This window comes from Sturnus vulgaris, chromosome 7, assembly GCF_052056855.1.
Source record: "Sturnus vulgaris isolate bStuVul1 chromosome 7, bStuVul1.hap1, whole genome shotgun sequence".
In the NCBI taxonomy this organism is placed as follows: domain Eukaryota; kingdom Metazoa; phylum Chordata; class Aves; order Passeriformes; family Sturnidae; genus Sturnus; species Sturnus vulgaris.
Window position 1 is genome coordinate 13,737,953 of NC_142249.1, and position 13,857 is coordinate 13,751,809.

At 41.5% G+C, this 13,857-nt stretch overlaps 1 long non-coding RNA gene across 1 annotated transcript; it reads left to right on the forward strand.

The window, feature by feature from the left end:
• Nucleotides 1-795: 795 nt before the first annotated feature.
• On the forward strand, nucleotides 796-11,841 carry LOC148223170 (uncharacterized). Its single transcript, XR_015804793.1, has 2 exons — nucleotides 796-9,526; nucleotides 9,979-11,841. It is a non-coding gene; the product is annotated as an uncharacterized LOC148223170 (long non-coding RNA).
• The last annotated feature ends 2,016 nt before the right edge of the window (nucleotides 11,842-13,857 follow it).

A 13,857-nucleotide genomic window follows, 5' to 3' on the forward strand; every position in this document is an offset into this window, starting at 1 on the left:
GCAGGATGTGTGAAGGGCAAAATAATCTTTCAGCACTCAACAGGAGCAGAAGGTCTGTGAACCCTGGAGGATCATTGGCATTTCTTGCTCTTTGGCTCCCATTTCTGGTCTGAAAACTGTCAAGGCCCCAGCCTCTTCAGAACCTCATCACTGCAAAACGACACTCTTTCCTGGCAGTCTTAGCTGTCTTTGGAGCAGAAGGAACCACTGGAAATGCCTCTGGTGTCCCTCAGTGGTGATATGCTATTACACACTGATTGCAGAGTCTTAATGTTCCCTGTGAAAAGGAGAATATGCCCACCTTTGTTAAGTGTCAGTGTTTTCAGAGATGTGGAAAGAGATACCAAAGGATGTGGGGAGATAGGGAAAATAATGTTGCTTGCTTTTCCCTTTAAGATTGTGATAGCTGAGTTTCACAGAGGCGTTCCAAGTCCTACCACTGCTTGGAAATGAAAACCAGGGCCGGAGACAAAGGCTTAGCTATAGCAACAGTGCAGCTGGGAATGCTCATTACAAACGCTGTGTGTCATTAGGGTGGTGTGGGAAAACTCTTCAGTACCTCTACTACCTTTCAAGAGCTCCTACCTTCCTTCCCTCCTCTTGGCATGCTCTTGCAGTCTGCTGCTAGGAGGCCTTGTGTATCCTGCTTTGTATTTAGTCTCCTACTCCTTGCCCTTGGTTCTTCCATCAGCTGTTTTTAAACAACGTTTTTTTGCCAATCTAATACACACTAGACATCTAATTTTAGAGAAGAAATTATCCCAGGTGCTTTTCTGACTTGCAATGTAATACATTTTTCTTAAACAGCAGCTTGCTTTTTAATCTTCCAAAAGTGATTTAGCATTTGGAAAAGCAGCCTCATTTGGGCCTCCTTTACCTGCTGTTTCACATTTTTGTGATGAGAATTATAAGTAAAATCATATTTCAGAGTCTTTAATCATGGTCTGAAGGTTAATACCAAGGGGTCACCCTCTGCATTTCCCTCAGGTTTTAGCAGGAATATTGGTTCCTGTGCACGTCACAATTTCTGTGCTATACCAACTATTGCCTGGTTGTAACTGAAATCACAATAGAGAATTGCTTGGTTGGAGGTAAAGCTGAGCTGTGATATGTGTTGTTCAATCTTACCAGACAAATGTGAGGCTAAGATCCAACAAGAGTGATGACTTCATGCTTTAGATACCAAAGCTAAACATTCCAATTTTGTGAGGAGAAAAAAAAGACAGCATTTTGTATCTGTCTGGGATGTTGTCGGTACTTTTTCTGTCTCCTACCTGAACTCAGGCACCTAAGGATTACATTTTTCTTGTTGACTTCTTTTTCTCAGCTGAATTTACATCATCTATGCTGAACTCTTGTGTCTTGATCCAGAACCTGCACAAAGGGATAAAATATTTTCAGAAAACTTCTTTTTAACTTTAATGGCTGTGGTGTCTTTTCACAAAGAATTTGCTGTGATTTAGCAGCATGACTACTAAATAACATGCTATAACTAGCATGATCTACCTATCTTTGTAGAGAAATGTAATAAAAAGTAAAGACAAAATTTCAAAGTCTTGGGAAAAAGCAAACAGAGAATGCACAAGAAGGCTGAGAAAACTTTGTCTCTTCTCCATAATATCTGCTGGTTTAATAAGAAACATAACTTCTCTAAAACCTCAGCCTTGGATAGAATTACTGCAACATTACAGAACAAGACACATTATGGTAGGATGTCTTGAAAGGCCTTTTTCTTTGTTTATGTGTAGTATCCCTGGGAAGAAAGAAACATGACCATCATTTACAAATGAATAATTGATTGTCTGAGCAACAGTTAAAAAAACAATAGCAAAAAGAAAAGGCACAGCAGGTATTTTGATAACTAGTGAAACAGCAGAGAGCAGAGTGACTCTTGCCAGGTGTGCCTCATTCTAATGTCACTCTGTTGTCCCGCCAAAGGATCGGTGTGGTTTGTAGATGTACACAAATACTGGGGAGTGACAGACTCTCTTACAAATACAGCTCCTCTCACCTCTTTGTTCTTGGTATGTGCCAGCCATGATCAGCAGAGTATAAACGAGCCCTTTCAATGCCTTCATTTTTTTCTTCCATTTTAGGGTCCTCTTTTTAAGCCTTCTTTTAGTTTTGCTGTAATATGATGCTAATTCTGTTGTAAGTGAAAATGTTGACAGGCGTATGCTTCCTCTGCAGGTTTAGAGCTTGTGGGTGAATAACATGTCTGTGTGCCACATTTAGCTTTGTGCTTTGCTGGAACAGTCTGTTCCAACACATCAGTTTTTTTCTCCTAGACCTCACCTTTCTGCCCATATGAAACACAAGCTGCTTGCTATTTCATGTCTTGCTCCTTTATAATGAGCTAATTCTTTTCCTACACTGTCTTCCTCCTACTGTCCCATCGTTTCTACATCTCTGTAGAATTCTTCAAGCAGGAAATGGATCTCTTCAAGCCAAGTGCTGTGCTTGGTTGCTGCTGTGTATTTAGGGTAACTGCAGTCCTCTAGTGGCCCAGAGTCCCTGTAGAAGACCATGGAGACCAAGGAGATAGTCATGGTTCCCAGGGAACTGAGAGACATTGAATTTGCATCCTATGTTTTGATGCCAAACTCTGGAAGGAGAGCCTAGGCATTTCTTAATGTCTGTTTTCTTGCAAGCAAGAGCTGCAGTTGCCATGGATATGTTTTGAGATCTTAAATGGAAGGGGAAGAGGTTGACAAGGCATGTCCCATGGTGCAGCCTGTGCACTTAGACCACAATCTATTCAGGAGCTGCAGCCAAGGAGACCCAAACTCAGCAATGTGAAGTCCAAACTCATCTACTGAATGGTCAGAAGGAACAAACAGCAAAGAAGGACTGGTTGAATGTGATTTGTGAGTGCCAGCCAGCAGTGAATGCTGCTCTAGAATCAGGAGTCAGTGGACCTGCTGCTCAGCAGCAACATGCAAAGCTACTCCCACATCAGTCCTGTGTTGGGAGCAGACCCCAGTCCTTGAACCACACCTACTGTGTGCTGCTACTGGAGCAGAGAGCAGAGTCATGTAAAAAGAAACAGCACATCTGAATTTCCTCTCCCTATTTATAGTTCTGTTCAAGGGAACACAACATTTTTTCCTGGAAAGGAACCATCTTAAATCTATTGGAATAAGAAAAGTACATGGGCGCTTTCCAAGCCATCTCCAGATTCAAGCATTAATGTAGGAATAGATTTGGACTAAAAATATCCACTGATTTAATTTTTGGCAGGTAAAAGGCAGCTACCTGAGGGACAACACAGGTAGTTGGGGCCCTTGAAGAAGTGCTGACAGACTTGATTTGGGATTTGTGCAGCTGGCTAGACCATCAGAGGTGTACATATTACTGCATTTTTCCCAGTAACACCAGACCTTTTGGTACTTAGTGCTCTTCTGTAACCATGTTTAAAGTTGATGTAGAATGAAAAATGCTCCAAGTGCCAGTGATGACTCCTTGCTTTGGAGGGTGTTGCCTGTTAGCTTAGCTCAGATGACTGGTTTCAGATGATCCTGGGAGATTTCTGTTTTAATCCAGAATTGTGCCTCCTTTGGAGACATTTTTCTATTGGAGAAAATCACAGTCCCTGGCATACTCTCCTAAACTATGCTTGTGCTGATCTTCCTTCTTTTCTTCCATTACCATGCTTATCAGACAGGTGCTTGAAACCCCTGGACTCACACTCATCAACCTATCCTGGGATCTTTTAGGATCGTGGTTCTTTGGGAAGAACAGAATCACTTAGGGGTCCTATAGACACCATGTGTCCCTGTGTTCCTGTTTCTCCTCATCTCCCCAGAGTCCTTCAGGATATGCTCGAGCCATGGCTGCAGCATCACCTGGTGCCCCGGCCCCACCACCTCTCTGTGCCCCGCTTGGCGTGCAGTGGGGATGTCAGGGCTGGGTTCATCCCGCAGCTGTAACTGCAGCCATGGCTGGGCAGCATCCCCAGCATCACCACCACATCCCAAAGGCAAGGACCCATGATCTGGGAAGGCTGAGGATTCTCACAGCCTGGGTACTGAGGGCCCACAGAGAGACCAAGTCATCTGGGGACGTTAACGACCCCACTGCCTGGGGCACCCACCCCACCTCTGGGGACTCAGCATATCTGCTTATAAACAAACAATATTGCAAAGAAAAGAATCATCTTAGTAAATATTTATCTGAGTGCCATGTAAGTATATATTTAAATTGGCTCACTGTATTCAGTAACAGGATTTGCCAGCAAATGGACAGTCTTCTGTGTGAAATAATTCAGTTATAACAATTAAGGATCTGTCAGATTTCCACCAGATGAATAGTTATTTAATTAAGTGAGGATATATGTCCTGTACTATTTAATACATAATACAATTCTTTTAATGAATATGTGAGCTAAGATTAAGGCTGCTAATTTAATCACTGACAGCAGAGTCTCTCTGTGTGGAAAAGAATGCTTTTGCATTGACACATTAATGGTTGCTAATTTTTCCATGCAGTTATTTTACATGCAAAGATCCAAAAAACACTATTTTCCTGGAGGCAGGAATAAAACTGCAAAAGCTTTAGAGGAAGCTGAGCAGGGAGCTGTAGTTCTGTCTTTCCGAGAGAAAAAAAGTAAGAGTCTATGACTTTTTATTGGGAAAATCAGGCAGGTGGAAAACCCTTGATTAGTCATCTCAGTTGCCTCCACTGGTTCTGAACATCTTATTTCCCAATACCCAGTACCAGTTCCAGGTGTTTGGGGGAGAACTGTGGCTTCTTGCTGGCCAGTCCTGCATTCCCAGCACACTGATTTCTCCAAAACAGATTGTATGTTTTTGTATGAGTCTGTATCTGCTGCATGTTAAATTAATATTGTGTGCACTGGTGTCAGGAGACAGGAAGAATAAACAGCCTCTAAGCAGACAGAAGGCTGTGTTTAGGTCTAGGCTGAGTATGCCCTCTGCCTGCCAAACACAAAAAATCCAAACCCTAGTGCCTCTTCATTTCCTGCTAGAGACTTACATAGGTTTTTCCTCCTTGGGTTTTAAAACTTTCAAACGTGGTTACAGCCTTGTGACAGCCCCAAGAGCACATGGTGTGGATTCCATGCTGTCAGGCCATGGGGCACTAACATGGGCCCTCCCTGTCCCTGCCCAGCCATGGGCCAGGACCTCACTTGAGTCCCAGCACGAGTGCTGCCATAGAAAGCTCAGCTCAGCACAGCCATGGCTCTGCCAAGCCCAGTTCCATCCCCAGGGCCCTGCCCAGCCATTCTAGGACAGTGGCTGATCCTGGTTTCCTGCACCAAGCCTGAGTCTGACCCCCACCCCTGGGGGTACATCCTGGCCTGGCCTTGTCCTATCCCCATGGCCAGGAAGTTGCTGGAGCTGCTCCCAGGCTTCCCTGGTCCTTGGCTGGGGTCTCCCTGGGAACACCCACTGCCTCTGTCATTCACAGTGCTCTGACATGTGGTGTCCAACTTTCCAAACACCACCATGGAAAGACCCCTTTCACCATTTCAGCTGAGAAAGATTAATCCAGAAAGAACTTGGGCTAAAATACACACAAATGACTTCTGTGGTTCCTCCTTTATGATTTTTCACCAGGAACACAGGACTCCCCTTTAAAGAGGCAGTGAGTCTCTGAGAAGCAGCCTCTGTCATGGTGGAATATAGAGGTTCCTGAGCTAGATTTAAATGAAATGCAGGGGATATCACAGAGGAATCCAGCTGTGGGACTCAGCATGGGCTAAATTTATCCTGTTCTGTGCACTCTGCTGTACTCTGGTTTAGAGGTTTGACAAATGGTCTACAGGTCTGAATATTTCAGAAACAGCCTGGCATGACTCCCAGGTTCAAATAGGAAGTAAAGACTGCCAAAAGACATTGGGAAAAGAAAAAGAGCTGCTTGTCACTGGCACTTAGAGGACTTTAGTCTTTCAAGAGGAGATTCTGAGCTCCTGATGAAAGCAGACTTTCATAAACTGCATTCTAGTTTTACAATTGTATAGCCAGGCTGCATCTTTTGTTCCCAGAGCTTCTGAAGTTGCTAAAAAAAAATAAATCAGTTATTGAAAGCTTTTTTCCCCTTCCCTTTTGCCAAGACTGACTCTACTTAGTAATGCTGAGCCTGTGCACACTGCTCTATCAGGAGGGAAACTGCAAGTTATCATGAAATGGAGAGCCACAGCATACACCTTTGTGGGGAAGAGTAAGGAGAGCAATTTCCCCTTCTAGATATTGCTTCCTTCCCTGTGCAGATTATGTGTAGATATGAGTGGAAACCCACCTAATCCATAAGCCTAAACTGTTTGGAAACACATTGTAGCATGAAATTCAGGTTGCTCAGGTCCCATTTAATGCTCAGCACAAAGTAATGCTTCATGACCTGCTGGTTCAGAAAAGATGGTTTAATTTAAATGTTTCAGTACATGACTATGCCTCACTGTGCCATCTGTGTTTTGAATGCAGCAGGTTCTGTTGTGTAGGTACGTGTATTTATGGTGTATATGTAAGTGAGAGAAGCTGAGGGTGACTGTCTACCTGCTTACACTTCTCATTTCCATGAACTAGACAGGCATCTGTATCATTGCTTAACCTCAAGCTAAGATTGGTGGCATTAGAAGTTTTCTACACATCTCACTGAAGAAGTAGCAGAGAGTTTTTCCAGAACCAAATGTTTATTTCCAGTATCCAGCAGAATACAAGTCTCCTGGATCAACTGCAAATTCAAAACTGATTATGAATGACCAAGGGAATGACACAGGTTTTTTTAGCCAGCCAGGTAAGACACAGTCTTTGATCTTGGACTGCAGTAAAAATGCTGCTTTGATTTAATTGTCACTTAAATGGGTATAAAGGACGAATAGCTCATGTAAATCTTACATCTGTACTTCACCTTCTGGTAAATCTCACAGGCTCAGTGGTGATGTGACCTAATTTAAAATGTCTTTGAGTATTTATTCAGAATGAGTTTTCCCAGAGTAGTTTGGAGCACTTTTCTATTTGAAAGGAGAAAGTAGGTTAAAAAAAAAGGTATTTTACAAGGAAAAGTCAAGGCAAGAACACTCAGCATGAAGATCTGGTTAGATACATGGCAGTGTTTAATCCTTACTGTTCCTAATCCTTTAAGCCAGGCTTGCAACACTGGGAGCTTTTCAGTTCTTACTCCTGGACATACCGACTGCTAAGAGGACAGAGCAGTCCCAGTCTCCTCACTTTGTGTTGGCTTAATAGGAACAGTGTAAAGGACAAGATGCAGCATATGTTAAAAGTATATGCCTGTGGGCTCCATATGTCATGCAGCTGGAAGGCTGCTGCCTTATAGAAGTAATAAGTAATATGGCCAAGAAACAACCATTATAATCGGGCATGTGGGCAGCCAAGTGAGTAATACTGCCAGGAGGAATGCCTACAGTACAGCAGTTGTGAAATACTGATTAAAAAGTCCTAAAGTGGCTGCTTTCCCCTGACAAGTCATTCCTGCTGAAACAGGCATGTTTCCAGGCTAATAGTTTCTAAGTGCACTTTCAGGCTTATACGTTTTGGATGTCTTTAGCTGAGGCTGGTTTGTTCTTCCTGTCTGTGTATGCAATGCCTCCTATCATAACCCACCATTTCAGCTTATCATCTCTCTCCTGGGAATCGTGAGTTCCTCCACAGAACTGACTGGAAACCTCCCACCATGCATCATTTCCTGGACAGTTCAGTCAAACCCTACTAAGATAAGCTTTCTTATGGTAAAGAGAACACTAGATGTATCAGCTGCTTTTCTTTTTTTTTTTTTTCTCCCTTTCTTCACCTCATTCTTATTGTATGTGAAAGGTGAGGCTGAAATCTGCCCCTTTCAGATACTGGCTGCTGTTAAAAATAGACGTCTCCAATAAGATGTCTTGGGGGATGGGGTATTGTTGGCAACCTGATCAAACCTATCACTTTGCAATTTTTGCTTTCCTACTTCCCCCCACTTCAGTTACATGAATACATTGTCACTCAGAAATTTTGTTATTTATTTTAAAGAAATTCTTCCTACAGTAGTACCAGCAACCCAGAAATGAAGCAAGTTGTTCTGCAAGGATCAACAATTAATATTATAATATTCTATTTATGTAATTCACCCAGTGTTAGAGATTTATCCCAATATCATTTGATCATTGTAAGAAAAGTAATGTTAATAATATTTAAGATAAAACTGGAAACGGAACTTAATAACTTCATAATTCCTGTTTTGCAAAGCCTTGTCTGCTTCAAAACAGCCTTAAGATCTTGACAGCATCTCATTCAGTACAGACATATTCATAATATTGCTGTGGGCTCCTACGAGTTACTCTGCTGCACTCAAGGGTATTACTGGTGCTAGTTCTGCCTGCAGTCTGCTCAGCCCCTCACTATCAAAAGTGTTTGTCAGACTCATTTTGTGATGTATGTGGCCTTTTGAGGTCTCCAGTTAAAAGAAGTGTTGAATCTACAAGACATTCTTAGCTGTTGACAGCTACAAGACATTTTCCTAATCAAAAGAAGCAAGTTCAGAGTATGGTTGTTATTGCTGCTCCTGTTCTTTTTTAAACTTCCTTATGGCAATTGTGCCAAATGTCACCCTTTGAAGAACATGAAGGGAGCTGATCAAGTTAAATTCCAAGATTGCTTTGTCATCATAAAAGGGTAAGGAATGACTGCAAATATTCTTTATGAAAAACAAATGGAGTGTCTAAGTTTCTTTCCCTGTTTTTTCTTGAGTGGAGTAAATCCCAATTTGTAGTGGCAGGTATAAGAGAAGGACAAGAATCCTAGGCAACAATCCAGGGGAAAATGGATGCTAACACCTAAAAGTGAAATAATTGAGAGTTGGTTCCTCTTTGCATACTTAAGGCTGGAAGCTAGTGACAATTAGTGATGAAAGTCACTCTTTCCTCTAGCAGAACAATGTCCTGCTTTGCTGGCATTTTCCTATTGGTGTTTGTCAAGTGTCTCTTCTGGAGCATGAATGACCTTACAGCAGAGAGCTGCTAGTATCTTCTACTCTCTGCAATAAAAGTGGTTTGGCTTCACTTTTGAGGCCTCAGAGTAGAGCTTTGCAATTTTAAAGAAATGTATATATGTTGGTGTGTGTGTCATACATACACACACACATAACTATGTATCTACATATAAGGGCAAACTCATTGTTTATTAATGTTCTTGTGGCTGTAAATACTTATGATATAGGAAAATGCAATGTGACCTTATAAAAATAACATATTAGTATATAGTAAAGTACAGGCTCCCATTGTAACTCAGTTGCTATTTGCTAATTAACAAAACTAACTTTCCCAGACACGAATGGGAATTATTGAGGTTTAAGTGTTATTTTGATTTTTGGTTGTTTAAAAATTTCCATGGCTAATCTCTTCTTTATAAGTATCAGATGTTCTTCAAGGCTAGCTTGTGTAATGCAGTGCTGAGAGCAGCTGGATTTTTTTGCTGGTGCTGGTGACTCCAAATCTCCTGCACATCCTCAGTGTGCACCTATGGCTCTGGAGCAGAGGTACCTGCAGTTTCCTGGCTTTCACTGACAGGTATATAGGAAATCAGTTGTGGTATTTAATGTAATTGGCTCCGTTTCATTTGGGAGGGGGGGAGTTTACAGTGGTGATCTGAGAGCTCAGCAGAGTTTAGACAATGTGATCATGCTGAAATGCAGTATTGGACAGAAGTGACAAATACGCTTACTCAGAAATCCAGCTGTCAATTCTTCTGCTGGATGTGGATACCACTGCTGGGAGCACAATAAAAAAGAAAAGTTTGCTTTAGGAATTGTGCTGTCCTTAGTCAACATCTTTCTGTGAATATATCATGAGCTTGAACTTCCCTGTTGCTGTGTGAGCTCATGAGCCCATTGGCAATGTAGCAGTGAGTCTTTTTTTGATGTCAAAACATTACTGTGCATTTAGAGTTGCCACTGGCTAATGCCATTTTAAGTGGGAGAGAGAGTAAGAATGAGATTTACAGTAAAAGCCTTCATTTGTAGGTCACTGAAGGATGGAAAGCCTCACCCTGCCTGCCTGTGTGACCTTGGCTGTTGAGCTACAAAGTAGCAGGACCTGGGGTTCCCTGCAAGGTGAGCTGCTGAATGCACACCCTGCCACAGACAAGGGGGTAATTGTATGCCTGCCAGAATGATCTCAAAGTATCAAGAGTTGTGATATGTGATAGCGATGAAAGATGGAGAGAGGGAAAATGGAGACAGAACCATAGAAGGTGATGACTAAGTCTCTTTTGAGTAAAGGTCTTGTGATGATAGGAGGCTCCCAGTGGGAATGGTGTCACTTCAAGCATTACCTCTTCAGGAACAGATTTCCATTCATATCCCAGCATTTGGCTCTGTTAATGGAATCTCTTTATATGGAACAGCTTCTTCTGGAGGGCAGGATATGTCATGCTGGTGTCAATCTTCATACCAAGCTCAATGCATGAAAAAGCCAGTTTATGCTGGCAAAGCAAAGAGTTAAGTTCTGCTTACTGAAGAAAAACACAAGCATGAGAAAACTCCCAACTTCTGGCACTTATCTCTTGGATTAGAGGATATCTGAAGCATCTCTCAGTTTCAGAAACCTCAAGAGACCAATTCAGAAATTTACCAAGATGGTATTTTTCAGTGGACCTCCATCCACTTCTCACTGTTATTTGGGACAGAGGAACAGTGTCATTTTTGTTGAGTACCAATGAAGCTTTAAAATCTCTTTCCCTGACAACAGTTAAAAAATAAGGGACCATTAAGGTAAAAATACAATTGGAAACTCTGGGCCATTGGAGATCACATCTGTGTTCTGCATATTCTACAAATATCAAAGCTGATAAGGAAGATACTGCCAGCCCCATCTAACAAGCTCTTACCTTTTACATAAAGGTGAAGACAGCACCTGGGATTCTGATATCCAAATATCTGGGATTTTTGGACAGGCTTGTGTCCTTCTAAAAAGCCATAAGACATCAGTTGAGGTTATCACTGGAAATCTTGCAGTTTGCACAAGTAAAGCCACAGGCTTTAAGTTTATACTAAAATCATGCAAGTATTCTGCATTTTCTTCTCAAGGATAACACTCTTCACTGTCTTATCATTAAAATCTCCTGTATCTAAATTGGTTACAGAAATCTATTTTTCTAACTGCTTTTCTTCCCTGTAAACCATGTGACATACCAGTATCACTTTAATAACATAAAATATGAATATGTGCTTGTAGATTTTATGCATTGCTCACACATCTTATGCTAGAACTAACATGTCTTAGTCAGCTATTTAATGTTACATGACCCTTTGCTCTTGCATTCCAATGTCACCAGTGTCACACTATTAAACATTAACTTGAAAATTATTTTGAAAAGCACAACCTGACTTCATTAACCTTTTGTAAGGACACTTGATGTTAAAATATGACACTAGCTTGTTTTAAGCCTAACGTGGTGATGCACTTCATGCTTTATTGCTCTTAATGCTGTATTAGCAGATACAATTTATCCTTTCACAGAGATAATAAAATCATTATCTATTTATTTGGCCCTTGGGTCTAAGGTGCAGGTATACTTTGATGTTCATTATGGAAGCTAACAAAACATTTTGGTGGGGCATTAAATCCTTAATTGCTTTCTGTTAACAGATGTCCATTAGCCGTTACTGTTGAAAATGCTAAAAATACCAACAATGCTTCCATATCCCCAGTGAGACTGAAACCAGGCAGTTCCCCATGTTTCTTGCTAATATTCAAGAGAGGTTTCCTCTCCAAGAGTCCTATTTTCCTGAATAATTGGTCTCAGCTGTCCAGTTTGGCCTCTTAATGATTTCAAATATTTTATGATTTAATAAAAGAAATTAATAAAATAAGCTTGATTCCCATTTCAGCCTTGGGCTTTCTTTTCTCTCACTCTGCACTAGTAGTGAAGATGATTGCTTTTCTAGTAGCAGTATTCTTCCTATGTATTTTTTCTAGGGACTGCTATAGAGTTCATCACTGTGCTCTGAGTTCCTCTTATTTGTCTGGGTACTTTGGGTTTTGTGGGGTGTTGTTTTGTTTTCCTTATGGTTCACGCAAGAACTAAGCTCTAGGCTAAAGATATATAGACAAAACCAGAAATTATGGGAACCTTCTCTCTCAAAGTAATTTTTCTTTATCACTTTTTGGTGCTGAAGAAATCCCAAGCAAACTCCTTATTTGGTCAGTTTAGGAGAAGGAAGAGGTCAAGAAGAGACACCAGCTGTCAGATGGAGAGCCTTTCCAAAATCCTTTAGACCAGACTTTAAGGAACACTCAGTGAAGACAAGAACAGTATTTCTGAGTAGATGCAGTTCTTTGATCTTTGCTGGGATGTCCCCTGTGACAAGAGTTCGTGAGACACTACTCTGCTGTTAGCTGTCAAAACTGGATCTGAACAATGACATGGGGAAAGAAAAGCTCTCATTATTTTCCTGTTCATCTACACCTCTTTCTTTCTCCTGTAACTCGTGTGCTCTGGCTGAACTGGGATCACCAGTGAAACTTCAGTGCTTTGTCTGGAGATAGGCAATGCATTGACTCTGAAAATAACATCAGAGATGATTAGATGATTATCCATAAAATGAACTCCCATAGTAAAGCCCTGGATGACAAGGTTAGCTTAAAGGTCACACAGCTATGTACAGACACCTGAGCTGGGTTTTGCTATGGTGCCTGAGCCATGCAGCTCTGCAATGCAGTGCACAGGTGTTTTCTCATTCTAGATACATCAGAACTGAACTCCAGGCAGAAATTAAAGGCACATTATCTCTGTCGAGTGCTGGTGAAACTGTTGCAGGCATTCTGTATCTGCTCCTGGTAGATTTGTTTTTAGCTTACAAGGAGTATAGACCTTGAAAAATATAAAATCTCTTTTGTCTTTCAGTCCTGGGCAACCAGCTGCCTCCTGATTTTTTTATTAACAGGATTTCCTTATCTCCTGTCTCCTTGAAAGTGTCCAGTTGAGGCATGACATGGGACTGTGTCTAGAAGAATCAAGAAAGATCTCGCTTTGAAAGTATTAGATAAATCAGATTCAAATCACACTGATAGCTCTGTAACAAACCTAACTTTCTCTTCCCTTGGCCTCTTCCTCAAAGAAAAATGCCCTGAATAAGAATCCACAGTGCTTTGCTTTATCTGTAAGAATAAGATGCAGTCCTGTTTCTTCTCAGTGTAGTTGTAAGCCATATCTCAGGTCTGGAATGCCAGTTTCATTGCCTGCACACACTAGGAGGTAAGTGGCTGCAGCACACAAACCAACATAATTTTTATGCATCTCATTCTGTGATTGTTGCTTTTATTTCCTAGTATTTATGATGGGAAAGCTTTTTTTCTCTCATTAATATGCTACAATGCTTGCAGACGACTCCTTTGTGAAATAGCATGAAACTTCCAGGGAAGTAGTATGCTTGTATGTGTTATGGATTCTGCTGGAAATAAGCTCGTTTTCTGGAAGTCATTCTCCAGGTAAGACACCAGAATGTTACACCTGCTCTCCCTGTTCCTCCATTTCCCAACTGCATCCTGACATAGCAGTGGGCAGAGTGACTCAGGAACCAGTTGCCAACCTCGGCTTTGGGTATGGCCCTTCAGAGGAGCTCAGGGGCTCACAGCAGGGCGTTGTGGCAGAAGAGCTCACTGCCAGTTCTGAGTGGGTTGACAGCTACCTTGGTGACAAACAAAAACTCAAGAGTGTCATTTCAGGTACAAACCCTGCTTAGAAAACAATTCTCAACAAACTGAGCTCACAAAGTACTAAAGACTGAGACAGTAGAAATAATTTCTCTGACTTTCACTCCCATTGCCAAGAGGAATCAAGGCTTCTGAAGAGCTCTGAATTGATACAGAGCTGGAGAGGCAGAGAAGGTGGATGCTGC